The 20,655-nt window shown below is 36.1% G+C and overlaps 1 long non-coding RNA gene across 1 annotated transcript; it reads left to right on the plus strand.

Annotated features, from left to right (window-relative positions):
- The first annotated feature begins 17,727 nt into the window (after positions 1-17,727).
- On the plus strand, positions 17,728-19,729 carry LOC149493716 (uncharacterized). The gene is made up of 3 exons (XR_016322419.1): positions 17,728-17,890; positions 18,028-18,107; positions 19,567-19,729. It is a non-coding gene; the product is annotated as an uncharacterized LOC149493716 (long non-coding RNA).
- The last annotated feature ends 926 nt before the right edge of the window (positions 19,730-20,655 follow it).

Raw genomic sequence — 20,655 nt, forward strand, 5'->3', positions numbered from 1 at the left:
TAAACTGTTATTCTATTTATAGTATATTTCACTACTTAGGTTTCTAATCAATTTTCTAAACTTGATTAAAGCTTTGTGAAGCAGTTCAGATTTCAATAACTGTCTCTCGCACAGTCTTTGATGTTTTTCTAAACTTTATGTGGAAGTTCTAACCAAAATAGCTTTCTATCATAAAGCAGTTTTGATATTAAATAAGACATTATGAAGCAGTTCTAATTGATAGCTGTACTTTGTAAAGTCTTTCTATTTTTCTCTGAATAGAACATTGTGAGGTAGTTCTAATCAATAACTTATTATCACAAGTTCATTACTTTTCCGCTGCAGATAGAATTCTAAGTTTTGTTTTAAAAGTCATATTTTTATTTTTTAGAAAACCCAATTCACCCCCCCTCTTGGGTTGTGCCATACATATACGGGACCCACACAATCACCAAAGCTAATCAGTACAAAGTACTAACTCATGATATAGAAACAGAAAGTTGGCGATAAGAAGAAACTGAATAATCCAAGCTCTGTGCCCACTTTAATAAAAGCAACAATGGCAAAACACCTGCTTCTATTCATATAATGGGATATCATTCATTGGACTCCCGAACAAAGAAGGGGTCAGTGAAGCAAGATCAATATCTAACTAGGGCACCATGGGAATCCATTGATAACCACTCTCCTACCAGAAATGGTAATAAACTCCTCATACAAATGTGTCAAACTATTCTCAGAGTTTCTAAGAAATAAAGACAGAGTATAGTCAATAAGAGTCTAAATTTATCATTGGGTGTCTTCAAGATCATCCTCGAGCTTACTACTCCCCACAGCTTAGCTATCCGTCTCTTTACCTTGGCCGGACACCACGATCAGAACGAGCCTCTCAACCCCTAAAATGGTGACCCATGTGAGCTTAATGCAGTCGCTTTTGCATTAACTTTGCATATCATTCATACATACCATGAATAGTTTTCTTTTCTGGTGTTTTTGTTTTAAAACTTATAAGATCAGGGGCATCCTTAATATTCGCTTCAATGCCCAGGGGTAACGCCCATAAAAAGAAGCTTAAAAAAAAGCAGTGTCCATCGTCCGAATAGCCGCCACCAGTGGAATCATATCAGTCATTGAGTGAAGGAGCTCTTCCTGATAATGGACCAAGACCAAAGACCTCATAGGCACTGGCTACACAACTAGCCAAAAAATAAAAGTGAAGCCTATAAGGCTTGTCAATCTATGGGGATAAGCTTTATGGCTTTATTAGGTCTAGTCTGGCCCGACGGCCTACCTGCTGCGACCAACTCTTTTACTTAGTCGACAATCTATTAACGACTAGTTGCCTAAGCAGGGGAAACACACCGCTGGCCATAAGTACATTCCCTCATTTTGCATGCCATAGCACGATTTTCAATAAATACACACAAATACACACAAAACACATAAACTCACACAAACACACATGAATATTGATGCACTCACAAATTCATGCATTTTAGTGTAAAATCACGCTTCACACATGCACACTGTTTTCCTACCAACCTTAACTACCAACCAAAGGCCTGTTTTCCTACTAGAAAATTCATTTTCGCAGGTACCTCCCTTAGTCGAGCATTTCAAAATTAAAGTCCCTCGAGGCAGCTAAAGTCCCAAGTGGTGTACCCAAGCCGTCCCATGTGGCTCACCAAAGCTGTCCCATGTGGTGCACCCAAGTCGTCCCATATGGCGGACCAAAGCCGTCCTAAGTGGTGCTCCTAAGCCATCCGAAGTGGCGCAGCCAAAGCCATCCTAAGTGTCGCATCAAAGCCCTTCAAAGAAGACACCATCCAAAGGACAACCTCCCACAGTGCAGCATTCCAGATTTAAAGCCGTCATTTAACGCAAAGCATTTCAACAAAGCCGCCATTTGGCACAGATAGCTGTAGAAGCCGCCGAAAACCACCTTGGCACTCCTCCTCCGCTCTTTATGTCTATAGTGACAACCTCCCACAGTGAAGCATTCCAAATTTAAAGCTGCCGTTTGGAGCAAATCACTTTCTCAAAGCCGTTGTTTGGTGTAAAGAATTTTGTCTAAGCTGCGTTTGGTGCAAAGCATTTCAATGAAGCTGGCAATTGGCGTAGATAGCCGCAGAAGTCGCCAACAATCACCATGGAGTAATTCGCCCGCCTAACAATCGCCAACTCGCAACCCACATAAACAAAGCCGCCAAAATGGCGCATTTCATCCATCCAAGCCGTTTAAAGAATGCAAACCAAGTATTTCTTGCTTACGCATCTACTTTACATTGACGACATCTTGCTCAAAAAGCAAAAAGTCATCAAAGTGGGGGCAAACTGTAGACGCTCAATTTTTGTCTTAAAATGACTTAGTGATGATAGCCTTTTTATGATAAAATGAGCTTGAGACGTCCGATGAATTTCATTCTCGGTCCAATGATCCATTTTAAGAAATGTGATCCATCGGGTCATTTTCACATTTTTAGGGTTCGCATTAAAATAGGGCTCAATAAAGCGTCTCAAGTATGCCCGTGATGCACCGCGGTGCACTGGCTCATTTTCGTACCACTCGGGCTGATTCTGTGAAAATTGTGCCTAACGCATTTTGAGGCCAATTAGTGGCCCGTGCCATGTAAGGCCCAAAACTAGGGTCACCTACCACTCATTTGCCTATAAATATACTAAGGGCTTAGGCAAAGTGGGATGATTTTTGGGGTTGCCTAACCAAACTCTTACAATTTTGATTCTCAAAACACCTTAATCCAAATCCTTAGCAAGTGTTATTGATTTGCATTAAGGGAGAATATTCTTATAGAAAGAAATTCAGTGGGTTTGGCAATCAACTTTTCTCAAGAAAAATTTACAAGTAAACAAATCTCGGATCATTGATCAAAGAACAAAGTTCTTGGGTGTTTCTTGCCATTTTCTATCCAATCTCGAGTTCCTCTGCAAAGAAAAGGTAAATTGAGAGTCTAAACCCTTATTCCTCCTCTTTTTCTTTTCTTTAGCTTAAGCCACTGTTCTTAATCCTGGTTGGTGAGGGAAAGCAAGAATCAACCAAAAGAGGGCTTTCTGCGTCAAATTGGCGCAATGAGAGCAATAGCCACTACGTGTTGCATGCACCACTTGCTTTGGCCCCGTGCAACTTCCTACCATATGGCTCTGAAATGCTTATTTTTGAGTTCTTTGATCAGGATAAGATCCGTGCTCCACTATGTGTGGCGTGCCCCACTTTAAGTGGCGGACGGACCTTCATTTCAGAGTCTTAACAACTCAATAATCAATAAAATGGCTTCGATTCGGACACCCAATGGCAAAGCTCCAACCTTAGGTTATTTGGGATGCATTTTTGTACATTAATGGATTGTTTTCGCACCGCCCCCGAGCGACCCGAAAAACGCTCGATTTTTATATTTTTGGAAATGTGATCTTTATTTTTAACAAGTGGTGACAAAACCTTCTCGGATACGATGCTAATAAATCGGTCTTATAAAACATTGTGAGTCGCCACCCATTTTTTCGGCGATGGGACTGTTTCCAATTAAAAGTGACTTCATTTAAAATCTAATTTTATTTAAGGCCAATTTAGAGAACTGGTCAGGCACACCAAGTGCGATTCTGGATAAGGGAATTAGGTACGTCGGCCCGTTGGAAGCCGACGCCCGAAAAATCGGCCTCTTTTAACCTACAATTTCTAATTTATTTTAATTTAGAAAATCCAATTTATTTATACAAACCCAACCCGAATAAATCGAACTGAGTTCTTATGCGGAAAATTATTTAATCGTCCCAAATAAATTCATTCATTGCATTCATAACCATTCAAACCACACCAACCATTCAACCCACAGCAGTTAAGTCAAAGTAATCAAAAGACTCGCTCTTGCCTTATGGTTAAAGGTGGGCCACAAACCGAACCTAAAATACATTCTACCCAATTTAAATCCAAGAAACCCTAAGAAACCCGAAGTCATACATTACAATATATTAACGTACTAGACTTGATTAAACCGCAATCTGCCCACAATTGGTTGTCTCTTGAATTATTGAAAGAATTGAATATTTATTAATTGCATAAAATTGTTATTATTATTATTTTTTTTAAAAAAAGGAACTAAAAAATCGTTTCTGGAACCCTAGAACAATCGCGTCACGCAGCTGTTCTATGGAAGAACGGTTGCGTGACGGATCCAATAGCTGCGTGACGCAGCTGTTCATGATTTGGGAAAACTTTCAAATCCATCAGTCGTTTATTTCAAATACAATATTAAACAAAAAGAATAAAAGTGAAATAAAATCATAAGTACGAACAGTTCTGTCACGCAACTAATCGAGGCAATACAATTATGTTTTGGACATGAACAGTTCCGTCATGCACCGCACCTTGTAGCTGCGTGACGCAACTGCTCTGGTCCGTAACTACCTTTCAAACAACCCTTTTTACATTTTCTTTTTATCAAAACTTGTTTTAATATAACCCAAAAACATCCAAGAATGGGCAGAGTACCGTTTAATTAAGATCACACTACTAAAACATCAATAAAATAAATAATAATGAATAAACCACTAAAAATATCAAGAAAAGTCTTAGATAATTACCTAACCCTCAGATTGAGATTGTAAACAATCTGAATGTCTTAAGGAACGAGATTTTAGGGTCCCAGAAGTCTTTGTTCACCAAGTTTCAACAATCACCTCCTTCTCTTTTGCTTTTCTCTCTTTTTTCTCTTTTTGTATGATTTTCGTTTTAACCTAGCTAATCATTAAAGACTGTTTTTCTTCAGGATAACTCAGAAGAGTTTCTGCAGAAAAACCTAGCCGCAATTGTCTTTTTTACGCCCTAAAAATTCCTCCCCGAATAAGATAAAAAACGCAGTATTTATATGGGTAGGGCAACAGGGGATAGTTGTGTCACGCAACTGATGGCTGCGTGACGGATCCAATAACTGCGTGACGCAGCTCACTTTCTGGACCGTTGCCACGTATCCAAACAGAATGTAAAACCGTTATGTCGGCTTTCAAGGTGATGTCATCTTAATTGGAGTTGCGTGACGCAACTATCAGTGCCGTCACGCACCTTATAGCTGCGTGACGCAACTCTAATGCAAATCAGTCACCCTCAAATTGGTTTAAATCAAATCCTCGGGTTTAAAGACTTTCGGACAACCATGATCCCTCATTCCGCGTCCTCGTATCCTCATCGGGTTAGGCGGGGGCATAAAGACACGCGTCAACATGGATCAAATAAATAATAACGAGAAAGATTGAGAGCAATGATTGGTGTATTTGTTCATCATTCATGATGAACATCAAGGCCAGGAACTTAAATCTTGTTCAATCTTTTGAATCCTTGCCTTTTAATTACTGTCCTTTACTTTTCAAGCTCTTTATTATTCTGTCTCTTATATTTATGCCTTTTAACTTAATGGATTATGATTATTATTGCACTAACCCTCTATTTATCAACTTTGTAACTAAAACATGCATTATTTGAGCATTTGTTGAATGAACGAATGGTTCATGATTGTGGATGTATGTTTTTATTTTTGTGAATAATGCTTATATTGTGTTTGTATGGTGTGAATGTTGTTATTTTGGTTTACTTTAATGTTATGCTATGGCAAAATGTAAGAAACTATAATGGTCTCAATAAATGCTTGTTTGTATTCAAAAGATTCTAGTACACAATTTTTCCAATCTCTATGGATACGATATTTTTATTCTACTTGCACAACCCTTTAATACTTGCGATACAATCACATCATCTGTTGTTTGCGAAGCCGCGATCGAGTTTTGAAAAATAATTAATCAAGTAATTTTATTTATCTGTCATTTATTTCTGCTTTTATTTTTATTTTTTATATTTAGTAATTTCTTTTCTTTTATATATCATTATATATAATAATAATAATATATAAATACAAAAAAATATAAAAAATATATTTCTGTAGACTACCTTTTATGGTCAGATCGAAAAGTGTTGATGTTGTGCCTCTAGGTCAAAAAAAATAGAAAGAACAGCATGAACCTTACGGAGAATCAACAAAAGGTACTAGAGGAGAGATAGAAGTCCCTTCCGAACTGGACACCGAAGTGTCGAGACGTTGCGATCTGAGCTAGAAGAGGTAGGGAAAACATAATCTGAATCAGAAGAGTTAGACAATAGATAACTGATCAGGGCTAAGGAAAGAACTTCATGGGATTTGAATATTCCAAACCCTGGAGGTGTCCAAACTACTATAGTCAGACCACTTGTTGCTATAAACAACTTCGAGCTCAAACCAGCACCGATCTCAATTTGTTGGTTTGTCGAGTGAAGATCCGAATGTTCATCTAGCAACATTCACTCAAATCAACGACACTCTGAAGATTAATGGAGCCAGTGATGATGCCATTCGAATAAGATTATTTACTTTCTCTTTGAGGGACAGAGCCAAGCTTTGGTTACACTCTATGTCCCCTGGTTCATTCACCACCTGAGAGGAGTTAAGTCAAGCTTTCTTATAAGAATACTTCCAACCAAGCAAGACCTTAAAGATAAGAAGTGAAATAGTCACATTCTAGCTAGATGATAGAAGACGAGACTCTTTACGAAGCTTGGGAAAGATTTAAAGATCTTTAGCAACAATGCCCGCACCATGGGTATGACAAACCATTCCTAATTTAACTATTCTTTGATGGTGCATTGCCTTCAATGAGAAACGCTCTAGATGCAGTCGCTAGAGGATCCTTCCTAAAGAAAAGAGTCAATGAATCTTAGAACCTATTAGAGGAAATGGCAGCAAGCAGTTATAGATGGAATGAAGAATGAGGAACAATGAAGAAAGTAGCCGGAATGCTTGATGTTGACGGACTCATATTTCTATCTGCAAACTTTGATGTTTTATCTAGGAAACTAGATAAGCTAAATGTGAGTGTTGTTGGAACAATACAACTAGAACTTAAAATCTATGTTTAGGCAGGGCACACATTTGCAGAAAATCATTACGGAAATCTCTTGGAGCAAGCCAACTATGTCCAAAATAACTACCCCCAAGATCTGCGATGAAACCAATTTCCTAACTCCTACAATAAAGATTTTAAAAATCGCCCATATCCAGCTACTAACTAAAACTTCAAATCACCACCACCTAGATACCCTTCAAGACAAAATTCATTGCCACAGTTCACTCCAGTCGAACAAAACCAAAATCAATACTCTAGCTTTATTTCAACCCTAGAAGCCACTCTATAGAGCTTCATTGAAGAATGAAAACAAGCTATTGATGGTTTCTGCGACATGTTTGAAAAAATGAATGCAAGAATTGATCAACTTTCCACTTATATGAAGTTCATGGAGAATCAAATAGCGCAGCAGGTAAGCTCCTTAGGAAGCAAAACCTATGGTAAGCTTCCAAGCCAACGAGAACCAAATCCAAAGGAGCAACGCATTGCTGTCTACCTTAGAAGTGGAAAGACCCTAGAAGAGCCAAAGAGAGCAATGCAGCAAGAGGAGAAATCAAAAGAAGAAGAATCAACAAACAAAAAGCATGATGAAGCAGCAGAAGAAGATAAGGAAACAAGAAAGAAGAGACAAGAAGATTCAAAGGAGAATAAGGGCCTTTGAGAGGAAAGCCATTCTATTTTCCCAAAGACTCCGACAGAAAAATCTAGACAAACAATTTGAGAAATTCCTGGAGATGTTGAAACAACTGTACATCAACATTCCATTCTCTGATATTATGACTCAGATACCTACCAATGCCAATTTTTTGAAAAAAATTCTGGAAAAGAAATGCAAGATGGAAGAGTTGAAAACGGTGGCACTTACAGAGGATTGCAGTGCAATCATCCAAAATAAGCTGCCACTGAAAATGAAATATCCAGGAAGTTTCTCTGTTCCATGTGAAGTTGGAGCTGTAAAGATCGACAAAGCCTTATGTGAGCTAGAAGTCGGTGTTAGCTTGATGCCATTATCTATCTTCAAGAGACTCAACATTGGAGAGCTTAGACCAACCCGTGTTGTCCTTTCATTAGCCAATTGATCTGTCAAATATCGAAGCAAAATTATAGAAGATGTCCCAATCAAAATTGGTTTTTATATTCAGGTGGATTTCATGGTACTTGATAGGGAAGAGGATACACAAACGCCCATCCTTTTAGGCTGACCTTTCCTAGCAATTGCTAGAGCTCTTATAGATGTCAAGGAAGGCAGACTTACCTTAAAGGTAAAAGAAGATGAAATAGTCTTCAACCTACTTGATATAATGAAGCAGCCAGCGCAAAATATAGAATGTTTCAAAATTGACTTCATAGATGAAATTTCAAAGGAGATAATCAGTAACTAAATATGTAAGGATCCCCTCGACAAGTTCATTCCAACCATTTACAATGATGAAGAGGAAGATCCTAAGTAGATCGAAATAGACCCTCCACCCGATGATTTATCAATTGGAGATCCAAACATGCCATTGACTACAAAAATCATACAAAAGGTAGACCTAAAACCCTTACCTAAGGAACTCAGGTATGCATTTCTCCATCCTAATAATACTTACTCGGTGATAATCAATTCTTCTTTCAATCCTGATCATGTAGAAAAATTATTGCTTTTGCTTAAACAACATAGGAATGTCCTAGGGTATAATATTAAAGATATAAAAGTTGTAAGTTCATCAATTTGTATGCACAAAATTTTATTTGAAGATGGATTTAGACCTTCAATTGAGCCACAAAGAAAATTGAACCCAAATCTTAAAGTAGTTAAAAAGGAAACAACTAAGCTGTGACCGGATGGCGAATGTGCATTGATTATAGAAAATTAAGTAAAGCCATCTGGAATGATCATTTTCCTTCACCTTTTATTGACCAAATTTTAGAAAGACTAGCTGGTAATTCTTATTTCTGTTTTCTTGATGGATTTTCTAGATTTTATCAAATTTATATTCTCCCTCGAGATCAGGAAAAGACCACATTTACTTGTCCTTATGGTCTTATACATTTAGATGTATGCCATTTTGGATTATGTAATGCACCTGCTACCTTTCAAAGATGTATGATGACTATTTTTTCAGATTTTCTTGAAGAATGCATGGAAGTTTTCATGGATGATTTTTATATTTATGGCTTAACATTTGAAGCTTGTTTAGACAATCTAGCTAAAGTCTTGAAACGATGTGAAGAGACTAACCTTGTGCTAAACTAGGAAAAGTGCCATTTTATGGTGCAAGGAGTTGTCCTCAAACACATCATTTCAAAGAGAGGCATAGAAGTTGATTGAGTAAAAGTGGAGGTGATATAAAATCTACCACCACCATCATCCATAAAAGAAATCAGAAGCTTCTTAGGACATGCTGAATTTTATTAAAGATTTATCTAGGACTTCTCAAAAGTATCAAAGCCATTGTGCCATTTGTTAGGTAAAGATTTTCCTTTTCTTTTTTACGATGTTTTTATGAACTCCTTTTATAGGTTAAAGAAAGCACTAATATCTACACCTACTCCTTTTATAGGTTAAAGAAAGTGATGTAGCCATTGGAGGTGTACTTGGGCAAAGGAAAGATAAGAAAGCATATGTCGTCTACTATGCAAGCCGAACGCTGGATAAGACATAGGCCAATTACACTACAACAGAGAAAGAGTTTCTCACTGTAGTATGGGCTTTGGATAAATTTAGAGACTACCTATATGGATCCAAAGTTACCATATATACAAACCATGTGGCAATAAAATACTTAATTGAGAAGAAAGATGTGAAGCCGAAATTGATTAGATGGGTCTTATTGCTACATCAATTTGACTATGAAATTAAAGACAAGAAAGGATCAGAAAACGTTATAGCTCTATCCAGAATCAGAAAAGAAGAAGATATCGGAGACGACCCCTTGGTGCCCATTGATGATTCATTTCTAGGAGAGCAAATTTTTGCTGTCCAATAAATCAAAGTGCTGTGGTTCACAAATTACGCCAACTATTTAGCAAGCAAAATAATTCCTCATCACCTCACTTTTGACCAAAGAAGATGCTTTCTCAGAGAGGTGAGGAACTATTATTGGTATGAACCATTCCTTTATAAGAGATGCGTAGACGAAATTTTCTGCAGATGTCTACCAGAAGGGAAGTGCTACACACTATCTTTTAGTGCCATTCTTCAGCATATGGAGGACACTTCGGCACTGTAAAAATAGCTGCAAAGATCCTAAAAGCTGGATTCTTCTGGCCTAATCTTTTTAAAGATGTGAAGTAATTCATCGCCACCTGCAATAGATGCCAAAGAATGGGGAATATATCTAGGAGAAATGAGATGCCATAAAAAAGCATTTAAGAAGTAGAATTATTTAATGTTTGAGGCATTGACTTCATGGGACCTCTCCCGCCATCATTCAACAATAGATACATTGTAGTCGCCATGGACTATGTATATAAATAGGTCGAAGCAATGGTAGCATCGATAAACGACTCAAGGGTGGTTGTAAAATTTCTGAAGAAGCACATCCTTACTAGATTTTTTACATCTAGAGCTCTCATCAGTGATGGAGGATTGCACCTCTGCGACAGAACTTTGGAGATTCTATTGAAAAGATAAGGAATCACTCACCGTATTGCTACTCCTTGTCATCCTCAAACAAACGGATAAGTCAAAATCTCTAATCGTGAATTAAAGGCCATCTTAGAAAAAATAGTAAACAACTCTAGAAGAGACTGGTCTTTTTAGATTATATGATACTTTATGGGCTTACTGAACAGCTTTCAAAATACCAATCAGAATGACTCCGTTCAGACTTGTGTTCAAAAAATCATATGACTTACCACTAGAACTGGAACATAAGGCATTTGGCCTATCAGAACTCTTAATTTTGACTTGAAAAAGGTATTTGAACGAAGTTTACTGCAGATAGAAGAGTTGGAGGAATTACAACTTGACGCCTATGAAAATTCAAAGATTTACACAGAACGGACCAGACACTGGCACAACAAACACATTCTGAAAAGGGAAATTAAGAGGGAGACCAAGTATCGTTGTTCAACTCCTAGCTCAGACTATTTCCAAGAAAATTGAAATCCTGCTGGACCGGACCTTATAAGGTGATCAAGGTGCATCCGCATGGTGTAGTGGAAATTTGGACCGAGAAATCCGGAACATTCTAGGTGAACAGCCAAAGGCTAGAACTCTATCTAACCGGAGAGAACCTGCCTGACGTAAGTAGATGGTACCTCGTCGATCCAGGTTAGTACCCTATCCTTAACTAATATATATAGTAGTATGTAAATAATTTATAAAAATAAAAAAACAAAAATTTTTAATTATTAACTATTTATAATTAGGATTTTTATTTCTATCTTTCTAGCATTATCAATTAGTAGGAATATATATATATATATATATATATATATATATATATATATATATATATACTAATAATAATAATAATAATAATAATAATAATAAATTCTAGAGCAAGTTAGGCGAGAGCCTCGTCTCTTAAAATTGGACCATAGGCTATCACCTAAGGGTAAGCTGAGATACTCTTATGAGATCGCCTGGAACAAGGAAAGAGCTGGCCCAAGTGACCACCTGAGCAAGAGCAAAAATTGCCTACCTCAGCCAACAAGCCAAGGTAAGTGACCACCTACCAAGAAGCAGGAGATTGCCTACCTCAGCCAAGAAGCCAAGGAAAGCGACCACCTCCCAAGAAGCAGGAGATCGCCTACCTCAACCAAAAGGCCAAGGTATGAGATCGCCTAAGAGGACAAAAATAAGAGCTAGGCGCATGCCTACCATTCCAGGTACGCAACTTCAAGCACTCACTTACTCAGCACACAATTGTTACTCAAGAGATCGCTTAGACCACTAGAATAGCCAAATAAACCATTAGGGAGGTGAGTTTTCGACATGCAATGAAACAAAAATAACACGCATCACACAACCATCGCACAACATGTAACAAATGTAACATAAGCCATGCAAAGTACCTTTTTGCATGGTTTATAAGCAAAATTGAGCAACAAATTTTACTTCTCTCTCGCCAACTTTGCTAAACACTCAGAACCCTACCAAAGCTAAACCCTTTAAACATAGAGCTTCACCTCCAATTAATGGCACCTAGAAGAAGGGTTTCAACTGAACCAGTGATATACAAATGCAAAAATGACCCAATATCACCTGGTATGCCCATCGTTCCTTGGCCAAATCCTCAGAAAACATTCAACAGACCAGAGAAAGCAAGGATTATCATTCCATTGAGGTACATTGATGATGAACTCCTTGATTCACTAAAGATGAAGGAAAATTGTCATGTTATGATGGAAGAAATGGGGTGGGGAAATTTTGCAAAGTTCAAGTATAGGACATACATGGATGTGACTGAACAATTTATTGACTCTTTTAGTTTCTTGTATGATCCTAACAATGCAAATGACCCTACTTTAGAATTTACAATTGCAATTTTACTACCACAATAAAGCATATAAATAGGTCATTAGGAACACCCCTAGATGGAATGAGAGTAGTACCTGATGACTACAATCAAAATGCAGCATGGGAAAATTTAAAAGGGGACACTTATAACTTTAAACCTAGAATTACCGATCTTCAGCACTTGCAAATAAAACTTTGAGGGTTATTTATAGGTTTATCAATGCTTTATTGTTAAGGAGGGATAATGACACATGTAGACTGTATAAGGAAGACCTGTTTTTGTTGTGGGTAGTTGATAATAGGAGAATTATCGATGTAGGACTCCAATTATGTCATACATTTTAGAATTACAGGGGACATCGGGAGCCAAAGTAGTACTAGGAGGGATTATAACAAAATTAGCAGAAGATTTTGGACTCTTTCGATGTGGGTTTAGAGAATTACCGCTGGAAGAATAGCGAAAAAAAAAAGATTTCTTTTGAAAATTTTGAGCGAATGAAGATTATCACTCAATGTGGTAGTTTCTATTACTATATGAATAGTAGACGACGTGCATAAGGAGACGCTCTAGTCCCAATCCGACAAAAACATCAAGCCCCACCATCAGAGCCCAAGTCAGAAGAAACATGAGATATACCAACTGAACCCGAGCCAGCAGCTGAAATTAGGGTTGAAAACACAATGGAAACTGAGAATACAGTTCTAATAGCCTTAGGTGCCATGGATCCTAGATTGGCTTGGATGGATTTGCAGATAGGCGGGTTGAGCCTTATGATGGATTAAATAAAAACAACGGTGACCTATCTTCTGCATTATCATGGTTTTCCTCCTAGACTTCCACGTAATCCCTTGTGAGAGTTGCCCATTCCCATTTAAAGTTAGTGCTTTTTCATGAGGGCAAGAAGAATTTTGTTCTTTGTAAAAGAGAAAAAGAAGAAAAAAAATCTTATAAAATAAGTAAAATCCTTTTTTTTTTCTTCAGTACTATTTTTATTTTGTCAATTATATTTCATACTCGCTTTATTTACTTGCTGTTTATTTGCATAAAATATAAAATGAGAAAAAACCAAAAATATTTATACTTTCATGTAGTAGTATTTTAGACTAATACTAATAAAGAGAAAAGACAAGAAAAAGGAAATAATGAAAATATAAAAAATATATATAGGCCGAGGAAGCTAGGCGAGCAAATAAGCCCAGCCTAGGCGATCGCCTTGCTTGAGTTCCATGAGCGCCCAAGCGCTCGCCTCGCCCTTGCTTTCCCCACACACTAGTGCTCACGTGCTCCTCTTGTTTTCCATACCTAGGCGATCGCCTAGCCCCTCATCGAAACCACAAATAGTTGCTCACTTGATTTCTCTCTTTCTCTTTAAATGCATGTTTCCTATTCCTCTTTCTTCTTCTCTCTCTCTCTCTCTCACAACTCTCTCTTTTAGCCCCTCACGACAGCACCGCTCGCTCTTACAGTGTAACATCCTAGACTTGAAACATCATATGGTGATCATACATCTGTATTTATGAACATGACATATGTGACATGAATGTGTATACACATGCATTTGCAATCGACATGTGATAAATAATAGGCAATGATATGCCTAAACACGACTTTGCACATAAGCATTTGATAAGAATGTGAATATGCAAATGCATAATCTGAATAAGCTCTAAACCTGAAAAGCTTAGTGCCTTGCATACAGAGGGTGCATATATGTTCTTTAAAGTCCTTTGGTACACCTACTTATGGTTTTTATGAATGTGTTGACTCAAGTGAGAATAATGAGACTATTATGGAAAGTTATGTCCGTTTGATGATTAAATTGATTAAGACTAACTTAATATATTATTAAGGAATTGTTAATAACAAGATTATAAGTTAATCAAAATAGAAAATAATTATGGAGATTAATTAGAAGAAGGTTAAATGTGCTCCTGCTATAGCGATGAGAAGCTAGCACATGAAGCACGTCAATTAGTGTTTTGGTTAAGTGCTTAATCACTTAGTGTTAAATTATCTAAGATGTTTAGTTAAGGCCTAAACAAAATTAACTATGTGTTAATAGAGGATTATGGATTAGATTAACATAAAATAAAAGTTAAATTACAAATGTGGGGAAAAGCATAAATAAGCAAAACTTAAAGGATTTAAAAGAGGATAAGAAGTCATGTGACTTGCACATGACCTACTAGCTTTATAAAAGCACTTACTACTTAACAAAAACCAAATAACAAAAGTGAAAGGAAAGGAGAGAGAGGGGCTGACGCTTAAGAAGAGAGGAAGAAGAAGAAGAACCTAAGAGCTTAAGGTTTCAACTTGATTTTCAAAGGATTTTTATTGGAAATGAAATAAGGTAAGTTAATCTTTGTTTTATTCATGTTATTTTCATGGTATGGAGAAGATTTGGCTAGGGTTTCAAAGTAGATAAATTGAAGAAGAAATCGATTTTGATGTTAAAAAGTGATGTAAACATGATTTAGGTTGTTAGTTAGTTGCTATTAAATCAATAACATATGAATTGGGCTTTAGATTTGATTGAATTAAGAAAATCATACTCAAGGTTAAGGATGGAGGCTCTGTCAATTTGAAATGATCACAGAAATGATCATTTCGAAGAGAAAATCACATATGAGGCTAAGATTGAGGTTTTGTCAGTTCGAAATGATCACAAAAATGACCATTTCAAAGACAAAATCATACTTGGGGCTAAGAATGGAGGTTTCGGCCAACACGAGATCATCATTTCGTTTTGAATTGCTAAGTTTAACTAGTTAATTAAGTATTCTAATAATATTACTAAGTGTTGGTTTGGAAGGAATTATGATTGAATTGAGATTTCCATATTTGTATGGTTATGGAAGTTTAAGGAACTTAAGAAATGTTCATTATTGGTGTAATATTTGATGAATTTTTAATAACATTAATTGTTGAGCAGTTGAATGAGTTCAGATTACAAGATTGTTAAGTGAGTGTTGGAGAATATATAGGATTTTCTGGGAGTTCAAAATGTAAAGAGAAAAAAAAATATTAAGCATTTAAGTCATGCACACTAAGTGTTTGATTAAATACCTAAATAAGTATTGAGGTGCTTGCTTACTCATATAGGTAAAAGAGTCGTAGAAGGGAGTGAAGGAGGAGACTCTTCCAGGCCTTGATACCACTACCTTATATACTATGAGTAAAAGCGTCTAATATTCAATTATATATGATGAATGAATGATTTAACATTTGTTATGGCACCTGTCATATTTAATATCCTACAATGATAAGAACATGATTCTTATCCTTGAAAAGGCAAGCTAAGCAAAAAAAAAAAAAAAAAAGTTATGTGCCATCTTAAGGCCAATTAGCCTAATATGTGATGGATGTTTATTTGGGATATCTGTTACAACAATAAATGTATTTAATCTTCTGTTTTGAAAGAAGCATGATGTGATACTAAAAGGTGACAAATTAAGCAAAAGGTATGTATTACTTTGAGGCCTGTGAGCCTAATCTGTGAGTGCAATTCTGCTAATTCAACATATAGCTCATATACTGTTTTCTGTTTATATGGAAACAAAATAACACAAATTAGAACATGATAAGCATACAGAGATTAGTACCAAATAAAAACATACTACTTGAGGTACCTAATCATCAAAGTATCATGTGTTCTCCCCCTTTTTGTCATCATAAAAGAGGGTTAAAAAAGACAGAGCAAATAAAGTAAAAAAAATTAAACAGAATCCAAAACAATACAAACGACAAAGACAAATAAAGAACTAAAACAAGTAACAGAAATAGTTCACAAAACATAGTTAGAGCAGATTAGAGGGAGTCAGAGGGGTTTGGAATCAGTTCTAAGTCTCTTAGAACTTCTGAGGTTCTATGCAGGAGAAGTTTCAACAGGACTCTCAGGACATTTGGGAGAGGGATGCAGAGGAGGCTTCCTTCTATGAACTTTATATTTTCCAGCAGTGTGCTTCACTCTCTTAGGCTTTTCTGAGGTAGGAGTGTAGGGTGTGCCCTTTACCTTTAGAGTAGCTAGCCTTCTCTTATTAACATTCTTCATCCTTTCTAAAGACTCAATGAGGGACTGATTGTGTGCAATCACAACCTTACCTTGTTTGATAGCCTCATCAAGCTCCTTATTATGCTTTTCAATGAGTTCTTTTTCCATTTTGCCCAGCATAGCCTCTTTACTCCTTTGTGCTATCAGATATTCTGGTTCCTTTTCAACCTTAACCTCAGTTTCTTTTTCTTCTTCACTCAACTCTAATTTTTCTGTATCATCATCACAAGCTTCCTCAACTTCTACATCCTCTTCTTTCTCAATCTTTTCTTCAGAATCCTTCTTCTCTTCGCTTTTATTTCAGCTTTCTCTTTTTCTCTTCCAATTCCTTTTTTGATTCTGTCTCAACCTCAGCCACTGTCTCCTTTTCTTCTTCTGTTTCTTCCTTCTTCTCTTCTTCTAATTTTTCTTTCTTTTCTTCCTTCTCAACTTCCTCCAATTTTCCTTTTCCTTTTTCCTCTCTTCTTTTCTTCTTCTCAGCTTCTTCTTTTTCTTCTTTTTTTGTTCTTTCTTTTTCTTCAGGAATTCCTTTTTCTTTTTCCTCATCTCCTTCTTCATCCTTTATTTTCAAAGATCCACTGTCCAGCTTTGAAACACTGTGACCCTCGCTATTATCTAAATTCACTTTCAAAAACTCAAACATAGGAGTAAGCACAATACCATAGGATAATTTCTTAAGGTTGTTTTGCATTTTATCAAAAATAGTGTGACACAGATTGAAGGGTTTCTTTTCAATTGTATGCCACATTATGCACATCTCAACCTGGTTAACATAAGTTAGCGAAGCACTCTTTGGGTAGATAAAGTGCACAATCAACTTATATAGCTACTGTAACAGACTGATTTTTCTTTTAGTGTCGGTAATAGTGATTTACCGGTCTGTGAATAGTACCATCGGTCCGGGACTTGGTATTATTTTAGTCCGGAAAAATTACTATGCTTAGTTAATATTTTATTTACTATTTTTGGAGCATGTTTGCATGATTTAGGTGGGTAGAAAATATTTAATGAATATTTTTGGAGAGTTTATGTATTAAATGCATAATATTTCTAGTGTGGTATATTAAGAAATAAATGAGGAATTATTTTAGTGGAGTTAATTTAATTAATTGGTGGAGTTAAATAAGAAGTAGAAGAGAATTATTTGAGGAATATTTAGAGCCATTGGATGAGATTACTTAGGACTTGATCTTAGCCACACATTTTGCATGATTTTAGGAAGTCAAATTTGACTTTGGCACTTAAAAGTAAACACCACAACATTTTTGTCTTTCTTCTCTTCTCTTCTCCACGCCATTTCCATTTTTCTTCCTTCTTCTTTCATTTTCTTCATTTTCTTACCTCCAAATTTACCACCAAACTACCTAATTAAACCATAGAATAGGACTTAATGCTTAAGAATTAAGGAGTAGAAGTTGAGATTTGTGATTAAAAGCAAAGAGAAGTGAAGTTACCATTGAAGCAAGTAAGTTGTGGTTTTTGAGTTTTGTGAATTGTTAAGTAGAATTCATGGTTTAGACATGTTATTGATGCATTAAATCATGCTCCAACTATTTCTTTTGTCAAGTTTTGCTTGTAATGTTGATTTTTCATGCTTTGAAGAGGTTGAAGAACCATCCTCAAAGGGGAAAGAGAAAGCCAAGGAGTAAGGCTTTCCAAGCATAATCAAGCTTGTTAATAAGGTTAGTGCAATCATAATTTCACTTGTTTAAGTTGTTTTACATGGTTAGGGTTTTGAATATATTTTGGGAACTTTGTATGTTTTGTTGAAATTGCTGAATTTTAATGTGAGATGTGTTCTGCCGTGGGATTGGAACTCATTTTTGACCCCTTTATACTTCTCATTTGTTTCTGACTTCTTCATGAAAGTTGTAGCTCTATTTCTCAGCTTTCCAAAACATATTCTTATGTCTAATTCCAATACTTGTAGCTCAACTTATGATTGAAATACCAAAACTGGTTCTGTTATGATGTCTTACCTGTATATCCGAAATTATTGTCCATTTTGACCACTCAAATGGCAAAATAACGTTTTATGTTCTTCATAAAAGTTATAGCTTTACTTCTTATCTTTCCAACCCATCCTCTTGTGTCTAAATTGGATATACATAGCTCAACTTATGGCTGAAACACCCAAACTGACTCTGTTGTGTCGGGCCACATGCATTACTAAATTGAGTGCCCATTTTGACCACTATAATGATAAGATTAGGTTCTGAGTTCTTCATAAAAGTTGTTTCCCTGTGTCTTGAGAATTCTCTCGTTCTGGATTGGTTTCATTTGAGTGTTTGGTGAAGTAGGAATTTAAGAAACATTGGACTTGGTTCTGCTGAATCAGGTCTGATCTGTTGGTCTGTGTTCTGAGCTTTTGTTTGTTATCTTACTCTGTTATCTGGGCTGTGGTCCCTTCTGAACATTTGTATCATTTTGTCTTAGCTTTCTAATGAATCTGATTTCATTCAATTTGGAGACCCATAACTCAAATTATGTGTTAAAAACCCAGCAGAGATCAAGTTTTGGAAATGCTGAAAAGTTCTTGATTCATATACTTTTATACTATATTAAGTATATATACATTTATAGTGTTTTGAGTAAAACTTTTGAACTGATGAGTACTAAATGAAGAGGTTTTGATTAAGAATTATTGCTTTTGTGAAAGAATGATTTTGATTTGGGCTCTACTATGCATGACTGAGACGTGGTATGATGAGATGGATTTTCTTATTGTGAAGCTATGATCATATGCTAGGGTTATCAGCCCTTATAAAATAGGCGGACGCGCTTATTTGTGTGATGGGTGGGTGCTTTCATAGGCCACGGTGGTGCTTTCATAGGCCACGAGTATGTGATGGGGGTGGCGCTAACATAGGCCACGATCAAATCTGCTTATGTTCATTCTGCATGAGTATGAGCCTTAACGAAAAAAAATGAAATTTTATTGTTGCTATAAAAGAATGAAGACATATTTGTATTTATAATCTTCTCATTGCTTTCAAAGTATTTGAATTAAATAAATGCGATTTCGGTATTTATATAGTTGAGTAATTTCAGATTTGACTTGGCTTTTCTATTTAATTTAATTGTTGGTTATTTAGCACCACTGAGTCTTCCACTCAGCGCGTTGATTTTTATCACGCGCAGGTTAGGAGCGGAGGGTGTTCTTCAAGACCAGAGGACAAGCATCAGAGTAGAGATCACATTTTGGGTAGGATATTTTGTAAATGGTGATTTTTGGCATGTATATAAAGATTGTTTTATGGAGGTTGTATATAATAAGTTTATAATGTATTAAGAGTTATGATTATTGAAGGAAATAACATCTTATTATATTTTTGGTGTATGATGATTATATATTCCTTGAAAAGAATGTGTTTAGACTATGATGCGTATGTTGATGGATATTTAGAAGTGCTTGTGGTATATTATGTTGAATTGGAGTTTTGGGGTTTGGAGAAAATTGGAAGTGTGTATATTTTCTTTGTGTGGCAAGTTAATTTTTAGGGGAAACTCTTGCGAAATTTTCGTAGGAATTTCCTTAAATATTATTTTCGTTAACAAAAAAAAAAAAAAAAAAACAAAACAAAATGTTAATTACTTGCCTCCTTATGAAAATTTAACCACTTCTAATTTGTGATCTAGCTTTAATAAGTGACATAAGACGGTGCTCCGGCACCGATTGTGGCATCCGCCGTCTGGTTCTCCGGGATTGGCCGGTGGGTGTTACAGCTACTTTATGCTGTCAGTTAAATTTGAAGATTCAATCACACTCTGTTTTTCTGCAAAACCTTTCTTCACAATTTTCTTTACAAATTCTTCCTTTTTGTACCCATTTACCCTAGAAATATCCTTGATTTTTATTACTCTAGACCCAGTGTTTGGTATTTTGAAAATCTTGCTTAAATCAGTGTAAGATAGCGATTTAGTTTCTCGCTCAATTTTCACAGAAATTAATTTTGAACCACTGGTTTTGAGAGAACCATAAAATTCCTTTACCACATTCTTATAGCAAAGTCTATTCAAGGACAAAAACTCCATCCATCCATCCTTGGAACTCAAATAGTTCCCTAAAGTTCAATTCTTCTTTTCCAAAGAACTTCCAGTCAATAACATATGAGCGCATGAGAGGGTAAGGAGATAAAATAACTTTACCTTTGCTGCGAGAACCAGGGACCTGTTCCTTCAATTTTTCTTCCCTTTTTGATTTTTCCATTTTACCTTTCGATTTGTCTT

This window comes from Jatropha curcas, chromosome 9, assembly GCF_041381405.1.
Source record: "Jatropha curcas cultivar XTBG-Jc1 chromosome 9, XTBG_Jcur_1.0, whole genome shotgun sequence".
NCBI classification, from domain to species: Eukaryota; Viridiplantae; Streptophyta; class Magnoliopsida; order Malpighiales; family Euphorbiaceae; genus Jatropha; species Jatropha curcas.